The 15,958-nt window shown below is 38.4% G+C and overlaps 1 pseudogene; it reads left to right on the top strand.

Annotated features, from left to right (window-relative positions):
• The first annotated feature begins 3,260 nt into the window (after positions 1–3,260).
• Positions 3,261–15,958, top strand: part of LOC115778227 (craniofacial development protein 2-like) — a 51,852-nt pseudogene continuing 39,154 nt past the window's right edge.

Raw genomic sequence — 15,958 nt, forward strand, 5'->3', positions numbered from 1 at the left:
TTGATACTGATGAATGTAGCAGTAACATGGTTTTGGTGATAATTGTGCATGTACAGTATATTCATACAAAATGACACTTTAAATAATACTTCAAAAACTTGTGGTGTAAACTTTCAATAAGCACAGCATTTGATATGATTTCATTTAAACGTTAACCAAACTTGCCTTTAAATTTTGGGGAAATGTCTGATTGCAGACATTAGCAGTGTAGCATAAAGGACTATCATCTTGTTTGTACATTTCCTACAACACCAAGATATTGGAAGCATTTCTTGCAGGCTGCTTGCATCACCTATAATCTGCACATTGGCACTCCCATAAGAATGATATGTCACTCAAAATAGATCACGGGCTTTGATAGTGAGTGTGTGCTCAGAATCAAGGCTATTGTATTTCATTGTATGCCTGTGAAGGTCAGGATGATGATGGTGGTGGCTTTCTCCTATCCGAGGTTGTTATTGTGTGGTTAATCATACACACATGCAACCACAATCATCATAGTCCTTATGCAAGAAAAGGATGTCAAAACAATGAGTTAGTCTGAACCACAGAGAAATCAGAAAAAAGTATTTTGACATAAGGCCTTTGTGTTGGCATCATCAAAGAGAATTACTGACTGTTTATAAAAGGCACAGTGGGTGAGGTGAAAAGCAAGAGATTTTTCAAAAGCTAGTTTTTCAACCCTCAGGGGTATCACAATTGGAGCTTCTGCTATGGAAATAACACCAAGAACGTGGTCTTTATTGTGAGTGTAACTGTGACACAATAGGTACAAAGCACATCATGTTACAGTACGGAAGCACTCTCTGAGCACAGGTGGGAGCACCCTCGCTTGCATCTTAAAATAGCAAATGAATTCCTAATTACAGAATAAATTGACATTTTCTGTAACAATTTCTGTGTCACAATTTTCTTTTTTTTTCACAAGAGTAAAACAATTTTGGTTTCAAGCTTATGCTGAGTTAACTAGGTTTTATTTTAGGGACTTTTGTAAATTTTGGATAGTTTTTGCATTTGTCAGAAGGTAATACCAGGGCCACTAAGTTTCCACTGGTAAGTTTTCCTTTTTTGGGATGTGTTCTTATTCAGAATTAAGCAAGCCAAATACAATTTAAGTAGAAACCTGATTACCGCTATTAGGTGCTCATCCTTAAATCCTCAGCAGCTGATGAGGAAATGGAGAACAGGTGTACAGATCCTAGCCACAGCTGCTGAAACCACACCTCCAGGCTGGGTCTCCTGGAGAGGGAATACCTGCCACATACAGCCAAGGAGGGAGAGAGAGATGGCTGGAACTGCCAGGCCATGACAATACATGGCTGGGCATACCCTATGTATTGTATTCTGTCTTATACAATAATAAGATATATACATGTAGGTAAAACAGCAAGACATAGCACAAAATGTGATGTTAAGTAAATCTACTTAGGCCTAGTCACTTTCAGCATTATATATTTGCTTTTGTCTGTGCCTACAGTACTTCATCTTAGCTTCTTCTTTGCAGGAAAATATACAGTGCTGCTATTTTCATACATATACAGATGTACACTATTGAAATTTCATCAAAATCCTTGCCAGTTTCTGCAAACTGTCTTCAGTCTGTCAGCTTTTTGTTTTTAAGCAGGCAGTAGCTACAACCCACTGATTAAGTATTAATTATGCTTTCACTTATTTTCTTGGTCTAAGCTGGAAGCCAACCAAGTAAATTTATTTGAAACATCTTCAGAAAGCTGTGGGTGTGAAGTCATGTCACTTCATGTATGTCCTGTTTTTTAACTAAGTACTATGCCCAGACAAATAAGAACTATTTTCTTTTCTGCTGTCAATGTATGTATTTCTAAAACATTACACACACTCCTGTAACCAGGCCAAATCAGTTTAAACAATATATTCTAAGCCAGAACTTAGAGGAGGAACTTTGACACTTCTGTAAAAATGCTAAGAAGTTCTACAGATTGCATTTGAGAGTCGCTTTTTAACAGTTGGTATGAGTTGCAAGTTTTTCAGGACTGTTGGAGATGAACAGGAAAGTGACACTGCATAGGTCTATCTGTGTCTGGGCTTTAAAATATTTTCTACTTCTCTATTATATCATGATGTATTTGCAACTGAACTCGCTGGGCTTTCTTTGCTAAAAGGAAAGTCACTTAATCAAACCTTTGTCTTAATGTACAGGATTGTTCATTGCACCTATTACGCATTGCATGTAAGAATGAAACTGCTGTGGCATAGTGAGCAGTGAGACCTTTCTTGTCAGAATTATAAACAATATCAATAAAAAGAGCTCAGACTGTCTTTCTCAAAGTCTTTAGGTCTGTATGGTGTGGTCTGCAACACAAGAATACAATTATATTGCCTGTGAAAGATTGCCAGTGTATAGGTGGGCGATCTAATGCATTCTTTCTCACTTAGACTGATAAACATTGTATCTGAAATTTTGCCTTCAGGCATTTAATACATTTTAGCCACAACTTTTAAATAATAGGCGAGAACTGGATTCCATTTAGTTCAGTGATGGCAAGCAAGCAGAGATCTTGGCAAGTTCATTAAGAGAAGATGGTGACCAAAGGATAAGAAAAAAAAAAACATTTTTGACCACTGCTTCTGGTCAAAATTCTCACTGGATCTTCTGATTGATATGTTAATTGATCTTTTACTGACTATTAATATGGGGCAAGTTATTTATGAACTGTGAAGAATATTTATGAGGCAATAAAAATGTAAAATGACCCTTACCATCACCATTTATCTAGTTTGACTCCAGACTGCACTATTTCACTATTTGCTGCATTTCATATGATAATACATTACTTAATGGTATTGAAATTTTCCCAATCTAAATTATTGAAGAAATAATATTAGAGTGCAGCTCTAATCTTTGTTTAACAAAAAGGGATGTGATTTATTTCTTCTTCCCTAAAGCTGCAAACAAAATACAAATAATAGAATTTTTTATTGGCTGACATAAGGAAATTTTATCTGAGATGATCAATATCTCTACATGCTCTACATGTGTGACTGTATAAGAATGCAGAGGATCAATAATATGACTTTATGAAACATTCACCTCCGTTCTGCAGAGTAACGAGGAAATATAACATGTTAAAGCATATAATAAGGCTTCAAAGATAATGAGACTGATTTTCAAGAATCAAAGAAGTTCATAAAATTTCTATCTGCTTTGCACTGAAAAACGGTTCAATTAAAGTTCACAGGAAACCTGATTCACAAAACCCTTATGGAAGTTATACCAATGGACCATGATAACTCGCCCGGACTGGGATTACTGGGGACCCACAATGGAGCCAGACCCTGGGGAGGGGCTTGTCACCAAGCGTCTGGTGGTCAGATGCTCGCTGACAGGCCCAGTAGGGCCCAATGGGCCATGTGGACCACCACTCATGTGGACCCACTACCGGAGAGGAGCTGTAGGGGTCCACTGAAGTGTGGATTGGTCAAAGGCGGAAGCCTTGGCTATCCTATTCCCAGCTGCTGAAATTGGCATTGGGTACAAGGAACGTCACATCCCTGGTGGGGATGGAGCCTGAGCAAAACTTCTAAAGATTTGCAAAAGGAGACCCAAAGATGTAGCAGCTGAAAAATAATGAATTGAGGCTCTTTACGACTGTAAATAAAAGATTTCAGTGAATTATTCTTAAAAAATAAGCACTTCACTTTGTCATTATCAGTTGCTGCATATAAAGTAGTTTGCTGGACAAAACCCATTTTTTTTCCCATTAAAATTAAAGGTACTCAATAATATTTGCAAAGGTCAAGTGGTCTGAATACATCATGTTACTGCATGATCGTCACAGCTATTGAAAATGAAAAAATATCAATGATATGATGAAAAAGATGTCTTTACCTTTTCTTCCTGCTGTAGTCAGTTAGCTCTAATTTCTGGCTGTGACAAGTCTAGTGTTGTTAATGATCAGGTTTGACAAAACAGCAACAAGTGTATAGGAGTGCGTGCATGTTACTGCTTACCTACTTACAGACACACACTATGATACCTGCAAAAAAATACTTTAATGCTTGTGATTTTATTAAGATATTTCAAGAATGTACACTATCAAGCTGTTCACTGTAAACAATGTCAAATATTTAATTGGAATCAGTCCAACAAAATTATTGTTGTCCACATTGCTTGCATTAATAACTGGAGTTTTAAATGCACAATAGAAATGGTCACACACACTGAACTTGTGATATAGCCATAGTATAGCAGTCAGTAATCTGCATTTATTGGATGACAGCAACATTATTCATTTGCAGACAAAAAAAGTATATACAGAAGTTTTGAAAACATGACTGACCACAAAAGCATGAATTAGTTTATTCTTGCTTAACAAATCAGATTATTCAAGTTGAAGGTGAAGTTCATTACATTTTTCCATCATACTGTAAGTCCTGCTGTTTTGACCCGATATCTATAAAAATATGTTATGCTGTTCAAAATTAATGTCTTTAATTTATTAGGTTGCATTTAATCTAACACATTTTAGTGTGTATATATGCTCAATGACCACACTGTTAGGTGCACCTGTTTAACTGCTCGTGAACACAAATATCCAATCAGCCAATCACATGACCTGCTGAAGAATGAGGAAGAATGGTGACTTCAATGACTTTGAAAGTGGCATGGTCATTGGCGCTAGGTAGACCTACTGGAATTTTCACACACAACCATCTCTAGGGTTTACAGAGAATGGTCTGAAAAAAATAAAACACCATGTTGATGCCAGAGGTCAGAGGAGAATAGCTGGACTGCTTCAAGCTGAGAGGTAGGCAGCAGTAAGTCCAAAAAAAAAAACTTGTTAGGACCAAGGTATGCAAAAGAGTAACTCTCAATGTGCAACATGTCAAACCATGAAAAAGGTGGGCAGCAGACTCCTGTCATCTAAAAACAGGAAGGAAACTGAGGCCACAGTTCACACAGACTTACCAAAATTGGACAACAGAAGATTGGAAAAATGCTGCCTGATCTGGTGAGTCTTGATTTCTGCTGCAACATCCGGATCGTAGGGCCAAAATTTGGTGTAAAACAACAACAACATGGAAACAGAGATCCATCCCACCTCGTATCAATGGTTCATGCTGAGGTTTGTGGTGTAATAGTGTGGGGGAGAGTTTGTTGGCACACTTTGGCTCCCTCAGTACCAGCTGAACATTGTTTAAATGCCATAGCCTACCTGAGTTTTGCTACTGATCATGTCCATCGAGCAGGAATCCATGTCATGTCACAAAGCTCATACAAGCTGGTTTCTTGAACATGACAGTGAGTTCACTATGCTCAAACGGCTCCACAGTCACCAGATCTCAATCCAATAACACACTGAACAACACATTTGGGATGTTGTGGAACAGAAGATTTGCATTATGGATGTGTAGCTGACAAATCTGCAGCAACTGGTTCAAAATCTCTGACAAATGCTTCCAGCACCTTGTTGAATCTATACCATGACTATATAAGGCAGTTCTAATGACAAAAGGGGTCCAACCCGGAGGTGTACCTAATTAACTGGCCAACGTGTTTATTTCTCTGTTTTGTCTTGAATTTAAAAAATCAATACTTTCTCTTCTGTTGGAGCATTTTTTCTGTCCTAATATTGCAAATTATTATATTTTAACTCACATTTTTCATAGTGAGTAAAAAAAGTCTGTAAATGTGGAATTTTTGCTGAAAACATTCCAGACTCTATTGTTGGATAACACTAGGCAACAAATTTCCACTTTTGCCATGTTTTGGGGTTTAAACTATGTTTTTATAGTTCTATACATGAAAACAAACTAAAAAAAAATGTATATTTATGATCCCAAAACTTTGCTTTTGTGGTTTGGACAATGATTTTACAAATTTGTCATTTTCCCATATAATGCCAGTTACTAGTGGTTTAACCTTTTTTCAAGCTGTTTTCTCTTCAAAAGTTGCCTATAAAAATGGTAAAAATGTTTAATTAAAATTAAAAATAATGTTCAGATCAAACACAAAATTTCAAGAGATTAGAAGAATTTGCAAGAAAATGTAACTATTTGGGGGCAAAAAAAAAATCATTCTAAAATCCACAAAAGCAAAGTTTGACAGGAATAATGGACATTTTCTATTTGTTTTACAATTAAAAAGAGTTAGAAAATAACACTTGCTTGTCAAAGACAAACACACATAGTGTAATCATATTTTTGTCTAAATTTCACTACTGCACTGCACTTCCCATGACTCCATCTTTTGTGATCACATAAAAAAATACCAATCAGAGTTGAAACCAATGGAAAGCATATGACCTCTTTAATTGCAATCAAAATTTTAAAAACTGCAAGAAAAATAAACTTTTAACATTGTGCTGTATGATGTTTCATGCTTCATCATTCATAAAAGTTGTTACATGTTAAAATAAACTGCACGATAAGCATGTGGTTAAAACATACAGTTTGAAACTGTATGTTTCCTGCTTTTAACTCTATTGCTGCCTCACATCCTTCCATGTTCTCCAAACCTTTCCACTCTTGTTCTTTTCCTCAAAATTTCTGTCATCTTTTACCTTCTTTCATATATATATATATATATATAAATAGAAGCTTATAAGAATTTACTGTTCCCTCCAATATTAAAGTTTATGTAAAGCATTTTAGTACAAGATATGCAAGTCTTATTACACTTATACTATACTGACTTAAATAAGCCACCTTCACATTTTGCATGTTGCATGCAAAAATATGAAAATTTGTGGACTTCTTTTATGAGTAAATGATAGTATGAGATTGAGGTATGCTAAGCATACATATTACATCACACAGCATAAACAGCTATTTTAAGGTTTAAATTTATTTTGCAAATGGATTTTTTTTACATTTACATCTCCCTCTGTAAACTCAAATACTCTTTTCCTTTCTTGTCCTTTCATCACGTGTCCCCTCTGCTCCAACCTCTTATTCTTTTCTGCTCTCCTTACTCTCTGAATTATCATAGACAGCCGGAGGTGCATGTATTCTTATTGATCCATCTATTTTTAATGGCCCCATGCTTCCTGCAGCAGGAACTATCTTATGCAGGTTCCGTTGGACCTGTGACACTGTCAGGGCTTGTTGCCACTCCGTGCTGCTTGGAGCAACAGCAGATGACCTTGGAAGTGCATTAAGAGGGTTCCCGGGGGACACAGACTTGTCCATCAGTCCTAGTCCCATATGAGAAATCCACAGAGATCTCCAGCTGGTCTTTCTCAGACAAATCTTGAAGGAGAAATTCACACAGAAAAGTAATTTTACACGTAGCTGATGCATGCAAAACATTTCAATAAGAGTACAGTTTCATATTTTTAACTGAAATATTTAAAAAAAAATTGTGAATTTTTCATCTATTCTGAAACTGCTCTATTTTTTCTGTGAATGTATTTTTAGGCAATATTTTTTAATCTCCATGGACAAATTTTGATTAAACTGTTCAAGTGTCCTTTTATTCTGGTATGGATTTTTCTTTTAAAGATTGCCATTTAGACACCAAAGATACAGAGACTAATCAAAATTTCACAGCATGTTCACTCTAAGTGAAAGTACCCATTAAGAAGGGAACCTTACTATGCACCCCAGACCCTGAGATCACAGGGTGTCACTGGGGCATAAGCAGAGAGGCAGGCTGAATACTAGGTATAGTATATGATTCATCCAGCTCTGATATGACTTTTTCTTTTGATATCCATTTCCATTTGTATGTATCTGTCTAGACCAGACTCCTCTATAAGCCTCTTTTTCATTTCTTCTGTTTTCTCTGCACATTAGCTAATCCTCCATGTGGTAAAAGTCACTGTCACTAATGAAGGCCTCAGACACTAAATGACCAAAACAGACTGTCTAGATGGCAAGCGGCTAATTGCTCATGATTCAGAGTGAAGATATGGTTAACAGATTGGCAATGTGGAGAGGAAGATGAGGACACAGATGAGAAATGAATGAAAATACAGTGAACATGAATGGTTTTGTTGATGAAAGTCCACAGGCTTTAGCTTTAGGTTTATATGGGACACAACTAATCACTGAACTCATTCAGTCCCATTGCCACAGGTATATAAAATCTAGTATCTAGGCATGCCGTCTGTTTTTACAAACATCTGTAAAAGAATGGATGCATTTGAGCACGTTAATGTAATAGGATGCCACTATTGCAACAATCACAGCAACTCAGCCACCATGTGGCAGACCATATAAAGCTACAGTGCAGGGCCACTGAGTGCTGAAGGCACATAGTGCATAAAAGTTGCCAATGCTCTGCTGACTCAATGGCTCTAGAGCTTCAGACCTCCTCTAGTATTCACATCAGCACAAAAACTGTGCACTGGTAGCTTCATGGCATGGTTGCAAACTTTACATTACCAAGCATTACCAAGCTTTGGATGAAGTGCTGAACTGTCATTGGATTCTACAGCAGCAGTGGAAACATGTTCTATAAAGTGACAAATCACACTTCTCTTTATAGCAGCCAGAGGGAAAATGGTATAGATGGCTTTTTTTTCTTGAGTTAGCCTGAGCCCCTTAGGTTTCTTCCAGGCATCATCAATGTCCTCCAAGTCCAAGCCATTTTCAGGCTTTTTTTTCCCCACTGACACTGATCCATGAACTCAGTAGCTCATTTTAATAGAAATGTAATTATTTATTAAAACAGAATGACCCACAAAACCCACAACCGGCTGTTTGCTCCTAAAATTGAAATGCCAGTAATAAAAAAACATAAACAAAGAAAAATTTAACTGTTTCAACTGTACCTGAGCAAAACAATTACATGGGAACTATTAAATATTAGGTCACTCACTTCTAAGTCCTTGTTAGTATGTGATTTAATAATTGATCAAAATGTTTATTTATTTTGCCACACAGAAACTTGGTTGCACTGGGATGAATACATTAAATGAATCAACACCCCCGAGCTATGCTAACTGTCAGAATCCTTGAAGCACAGGCCGTGGAGGAGTGGCAGCAAGCTTTCACTCTATCCTAATAATAACCCAAAGACATAGAAAGAGTTATAATTCATGTAAAAGCCTTACTCTTGGCCTTGTCTACCCTAACTGGAAAGCACACACAAAAAACAGTTTTATTTGTTGTCGTCTGTTGTCCACCTGCCCCTTTTTCAGTATTTCCAGCCAATGTCTCAGAATTTTTATGTGATTTAGGGCTCACTTCAGATAAAATAATTATAGTGGGTGAGTATAACGCTCATGCAGATGTTGAAAATAACAGCCTCCACACTGCCTTTATTATTAGACTCAAATGTTTTTTTCTCAAAATGTAAATGAGCCCACTCACCATTTTAGTCACTGTGGATCTTGTCCTGACTTACAGTATGTCACAGAAACTGAACATTTAAGTTTTCCCTCCTTTTTCTGACCATTTCTTAATATAATTTTATTTATTTTAATTTTGCAATACAATTATTTTTACGTGGCACCAGAACAACAATTTCAATGCACTAGATGTCTTTCTCAAAGTGCTGTAACACAATTTCAAAAAGAGGTTTCTTCTTTATTTTCTTCACTGTCATGTGCCAACACAATGCAGAGCAGAGACCTAAAGTTTACTCCCACAGAGGGAGATTATCTTGTTAATAGTGTTAGATCATAAAAAGTAATAGTGTTACTTGAATTACTGCTGACATTTATTTACAGGCCATGACCATGTCCCAACTTTTTTGAGATATTGAGGCCATCATATTCAAAATGAGCTAAGATTTTTATAAAATTGCTACATTTTCTTATTTTAAATATCTGATATGTTTTCTATGTTCTATTGTGAATAAAATATGGATTTAGGAGATATGCAAATCATTGCATTATGTTTTTATTTACATTTTACACAACATCTAATTTTTTTCAGAATTGGTGTTGTGGTTGAGGATGGATCAGCTGACACGGAGCATCCCTTAGTTATGGTGCCACAGGCTCAGACTGCTGTGGAACTTCACTTGGTACGCTGTAATCCACTGAACACTCCTTCTCCACACCTCTTTTCCCCACATGTTTATATACAGCTGCAACATGTCATTAATTTTTTTTGTCTTCTCTCTTCCTTAAGGCTCCAGCATGCCCACTACACTGGTCAATTTGAACACAGTCATCACACAATCACATCCATTTATGCTCACTGCTACAGCGCAGGCAGCCGCTCTGACAGCACCTTCACATCAGCACTGATATACGAGGAGAAGTAAAACCTGGAAGCAAAGAAACTGCCGAGTTTTATTTTTTTAATTAATTTATTTTATTCACAAAGTCTCTTCTTTTCAAACATTTGCAACATCTCCCTCTGTGGAATCTGTGAATCTCTGAGTTTCTGTACTGATATATCATTAAAACAATGGTAAAAAAAACCAAAAAAAACCCCACGATCGTACACTTTTGTCTTCGACCCAGCCATGGCAGTAGCGGCTCACATCGAGAGGTGCACAACCATGCACAACAATGGCGGCTAGTGACAGTGGACATGACATCAATTTGACGTCAACTATGTGTCCAGTGCCATTCATGAGGCAGCACCACACGGCAGGTATAAAATGGTCCTTAGTCTGTGTTTTGTCCTGTCTCCCTATGCTCTCTTTTTTTTCTCGCTTCTCTCTTTGTTCTCTTCTCTTTCCTCTCACCTCTCAACCGGTCACAGCGGTTCTGCTGGAGCTTTCTTCTCGTTAAAAAGGAGCTTTTTCTTCCCACCACTGCAAAGTGCTTGCTTGTAGGAGGTTGTTTGATTGTTGGGGTTTTTTCCCAAATACTTCAGGGTCTTTGCCTTACAGTATGAGGCACCTCGAGGCAACTGTTGTTGTGACTTGGTGCTATATAAATAAACCTGAATTGAAATGAATTGAATTGAAGGGAAATCTTAATGCTTCAGCTTACCAAGCCATTTTAGACAATTCTCTGCTTCCAACTTTGTGGGAGCAATTTGGTGAAGGCCCTTTTGTCTCCCAGCATGACTCTGCCCCAGCATACAAAGCAAGTTCCATAAAAGCATGTTTAGATGAGTTTGATGTGGAAGTCTGGCATGCACAGAGATCTGACCTCAATCCCACTGAACACCTTTGGGATAAAATAGAACAGAGATTGCAAGCCAGATCCTCTCATCCAGCGTCAGTGTCTGACCTCATAAATGCTCCTCTAGATGACAGGAAAAAAATTCCCATAGACACACTCCAAAATCTTGTTGAAAGCCTTCCCAGAATATTGAAAGTTCTTATAGCAACACGGTCTCATAGCAGTTCATGATATAGTCACAACTTTTAATTTTGATTTGTGTTACTGGACACAAATTTTTTTTTTTAAATTATGTTACTCAACACAAATTTTCCAACATTATTTTGTCTCTGAACACAACAGTCCGGTCACATGTGTGCTGATTAAAAGGCAAGAAAAATTCCTCATTTGGAGGGTGAAGGGGTGGTGGAGCTCTGGAAGCTTCTTTCCCCCACTGAAAAAAAAAAAAAAATTGCCATCCATAACTCAAAATTTTGAGTTGGGTATCTCAGTATTTTGAGTTAATAATTTTGAGATACCCAACTCAAAATTTTGAGTTACTTTCTTAAAATTTTTACTTTTTACTGTAACTCAAAATTTAGATTTAGATTTTTTTTTTTTTGGACTCATATACATCACACATTTTCACACATGACTTTTAATTGCTGTTATTTACAAAAATGTCACCTGGTTGCATTTAGCCACTGAAAACAAAGGCATTTATAGTGTAAAATAAAGACCCCACTGTAATACAGAGAAAACACCAACAATCAGATGACCCCCTGTGAACAAGCACTTGGTGACAGTGGGAAGGAAAAACTCCCTCTCAACAAGAAGAAACCTCTGGCAGAACCAGGCTCAGGGAGGGGCAGCTATCTGCTGTGACCGGTTGGGGGTGAGGGACCAAGAACTGCAATCTGGTCTTTGCATTCAAAGCAGTGACAGGAAACATTGCATGTATGAGACTTTGCACATGTGATTCCCACACTCACTGAAATGGCAGGTCAGTTGCCTTTATAATTTTATACCCCTGCAAGTTCTCATTTGATCTCTGTTTTAATCTCAGTTAGTACTTAGTTTGTTTAATCTCAGTTATCTCAGAATAAACAGATTCTAACTCAAATTTTTTAGATTATTTAGTTACATTGCACATGCTTGTGTTTGCAGGTACAGTTGGGGGTGAGGGGAGAGAGGCAGAATGAAACAAAAAGCATGCTGTGGAAGAGAGCCAGAGATTAATACTGATAAAATTAGTATGGTGTATAAACAGAGAGAGAATGAAAAGAGGTGAATGAAGAACAAACACTCAGTGCATCATGGGAAGCCCCCCAGCGGCCTAGGCCAAGTGCAGCGTAACTAAGGGAGGCTTCAGGGTCACCTGATCCAGCCGTAAATATAAGCTTGATTAAAAAGGAAAGTTTTAAGTCTAATCTTAAAAATAGAGAGGGTGTCTGTCTCCTGAATCTAGACTGGAAGCTGGTTCCACAAAAGAGGTGCCTGAAAGCTGAAGGCTCTGCCTCCCATTTTACTTTTAATTGATATATGTACAAGGCTAAAAGACAAGTATTTCTAAATATTATTTTGTATATATTTTGTGGGCAGTTACATTTTTCTAGCTACATATACACAGGAAATAACCTAGTAAGGATTAAAAACAAAAAAAATGTAATCTAAATAAAATGCATGTAAACAAAATGCTGCATCACGCAAAATATACATTATTGCATGTACAATACAACAGTGTTGTACACTCACAGACATGCACAGTGACAGAAGGTCCAACCATACACAAGCACATACAGTATGTTGCACACATGCTACATATCTTGAGTAGGTATCATTCTTAGCCCATTGCAAGCTGCAGCCCTTTGGGTTTTCTCCCTCTCTGACAGCGTGTCAGGTGGGCCTGTTCTCCAGCTGCTGGCTTGTACTGAGTGAGAAGCCAGCCTAATGAGATCACTGGCATCCAATTCGGCGAGGGTCAGCGCTCATTTCGAGCAATTCATTTTTAATTGGTCTCAAATCTAATCCATTTCATAATGTCAGCTCCTGTACTCATCTGACCCGAGCCTTCTGAGTGACACTGAGTGATTCCCTTGATGTTGTTTTCTCTGTGTTATTAGCCTGAAGAGATTGAGGATGTTGCTTGTTGCTTGGCTGGTTGTTGTCACTGATGCAGCGATGGTACAGTAGTCCTTTGCCCAGTGCAGCACTGTTGCTGCCCTTCACTGCTAATGATCATGTGTAATGAGGCCAGCGCATAAAGATATTTCTCATGTCAATACGTAGGGTCTCTCAAGAGCATCACAATAAACCTATCATTTCAAGGATGATATACACTCTGTCACATTTTCATTATCTTTTAAATTGAACCATGAAAATTAGTGCAGGAAAATGAGTCATTCCCTTCACTCTCTCACAAACTACTTTCATGACAATTCATAGCAAAGTAGTCCACCCCAGCTGCTCAAGTAGAATTAATCAATTGTGTGTAGCCCTTTGGTGTCAGTGTTCAAGTTATCCTTTTCTTAAAAGGCAAAATATTAAAACACACTATCAATCAGCGGAAAATAAATGTACTCTACTGTGCCTTTGTTTTGGACACCTCTTTCCTTCTATCACTTCTCCTTTATGTTTTTTTTCTTCAGTTGGGCCCTCCCTGTTTCTCTGTCTAACTTGTGTGACCAGCTGTGTCTCCAGCTTTGCCTCCATCAAAATGTCACTTCTAATTTGCTGTTTGTGCTGACTCCATCCCTGCTAGCAATCAGTGAAGAAGACATCCATTACTCCTAGTCGTGACAGGTCCCCTCAGACTCCCGCTGGACTTTAATGACACCTGACAGAACACAGGTTTACTACTTAGCAAACTGACCCCCCCAGAGACAGCCGATGGAGTCCATTTGGCTAACACATCCTTGCATGGTTAAGAACCAGATAGGGGAAGGTAACACAAGACGTCTTGTCTGTTCATGTCTTACCGGGCTCTTATCTTGGCCCAGCAGGACACTTTCAGGTAATTTGTGGGCAAATGAGGAAAGTTTGCTGAATTTAAATCTTCTCTCCAATCTTACAAGAATTTTGGAAACTATGACATTAAGAAAAGTCCTTAAAACTCAAATTAAGAGGACACCCAGAGGGTTATACAACAATGTCTGTGATTGTGCAAACTATGGCTTATTCTCAGATCCATTTTTTGGAAAAAATATCTTCTTTTGCACCACTGACAGAGGGTTTAATGTTTATATAAATCATCTTCAAGCTATCTTTATTGCTCACTGCTTTGTGCGCAAGGCTGCAGGAAGCTTCAGTGTGAAAGCAGTTCTGTTTCCACACGTTTTATCCAATAAAATGTTGTTTTTCTTTCTATTTTTTTTGGCCAGAGCCATTTAGCATGTTGCTGGCCAACATAAAATGAACACTCCTTTTTGTTCAGTGCAAAACATATGCTGTAACACAGTAGATTACTCAATAGTAGTGCAACCAACCTCACCAAACCCCCACCACCCATGCTGTTTTTATATAATCAGTACAGTTAGAAAAAAACATTTCAGTTTAGCAAACACTTTTCTAAAAAATAAATTTAAAAATAGCAGGTGGAGGGTTCCTACCCCTGTTTCCATTTAAGTAACCCAAGTAGGTTAATCTTGTAATCACATGTGATTCACATTTTTAAAAAAAAATTCAATTCATCAATTATTTGATTACTTTTTGTGCTGGTATTTTTAGACGTCAGCGGCACTTTTTTTGTTGTTGTTGTCGTCTATATGTAGCGACTTCAGGGATGAGTTATGACCAAAAATTCACATTACAGCTCACATTAAAAAGATGCAAGAGGTCTGAAAGCACAGTATTAAAGAACTGAACTTGGCTTTTATTATTATTATCATTATTATTATTATAGAAAATCACTACACTGGCTTCCTGTCAGCCATAGAAGTGAATATAAAGCAATGCTCCTTGTTAAATGAATATATGAAGTGGGACAAAATGTATTATGGACATGTTTAAGGAATAAACTCCTGCCAGGTCAATCAGGTTAAGTGCAAGTCCTAGTCTCCAGCGTAGTCTTCAAATCAGGACTCAAAGCAAAAGTCTTGGTTGATTAGTTTTTTAAGTTGGGTTATTTGAGTTTTTCATTAAAATGCTAAACTGAGTTTAAATCTTTTTATCTCCAGGGGTAGTCTTCTACTTCCCCCTTCCCCTCCTCCTACTCAATCAAACAACACAACACACAAGTAGGGTCTTGGGGGGGTGGGGGGGCACTCCCCTGACTCTGCTCGCTGCGCTGCATGATGTCCCACCCCTCCATTTTAATTACACCATACAGCTCACAACACGTCATAGTACACATAGGGCCTTGGGGGGCAGGTGTGTCACACAGTGGCTAGTGGGTGGAGCTGCCGAGGTGGCTCCACTTACTGGTTCACTGCTGCCTGCTCCTCAATTTTATTCACATCTTAGACATTGAGGGCCTTGGGGGGGTGGTGTGGATGGGCGCTGTTACATCTGTCCCCCCCAATTTTAATAGCACTGTAGCTTTCATACAGTCATACACATTCCTCCCACTACATACACCCACATACACCTAACACATCACCTCAACCATTTTGAGTGGGAGGAGGGGGTGGGTGGGTCTTCCCACACCCGCGTTTCGTGCACCCTGCCGGGGGTAGGGACTGGCTAGTAGTTCGGGGCTGGGTTGGCTGCTTCTCTGGGGCGCCGCTGGCTCGGTGCTGGTGCCCGCTTGCCACACTTAATGTCCATGTATGGTCCGTGTATATGAGCATGGGTGTGTGACTGACATGTATGTGTGTGTATGAATATATGACGTGTGAGTGCGTGCGCGTGGATTCTCGGCTCGTGCTGGGGGTGCCGGCCTGCCGGGGGGGTGGGCTGCTCATTGCGTCTGGCTCTCTGGGCTCTTGCCCTTCTCTTTTTTCTTTCTGCTCTCCATCTCTCTTCTTCTTTCC

This window comes from Archocentrus centrarchus, chromosome 3 (genome assembly GCF_007364275.1).
Source record: "Archocentrus centrarchus isolate MPI-CPG fArcCen1 chromosome 3, fArcCen1, whole genome shotgun sequence".
NCBI lineage: Eukaryota > Metazoa > Chordata > Actinopteri > Cichliformes > Cichlidae > Archocentrus > Archocentrus centrarchus.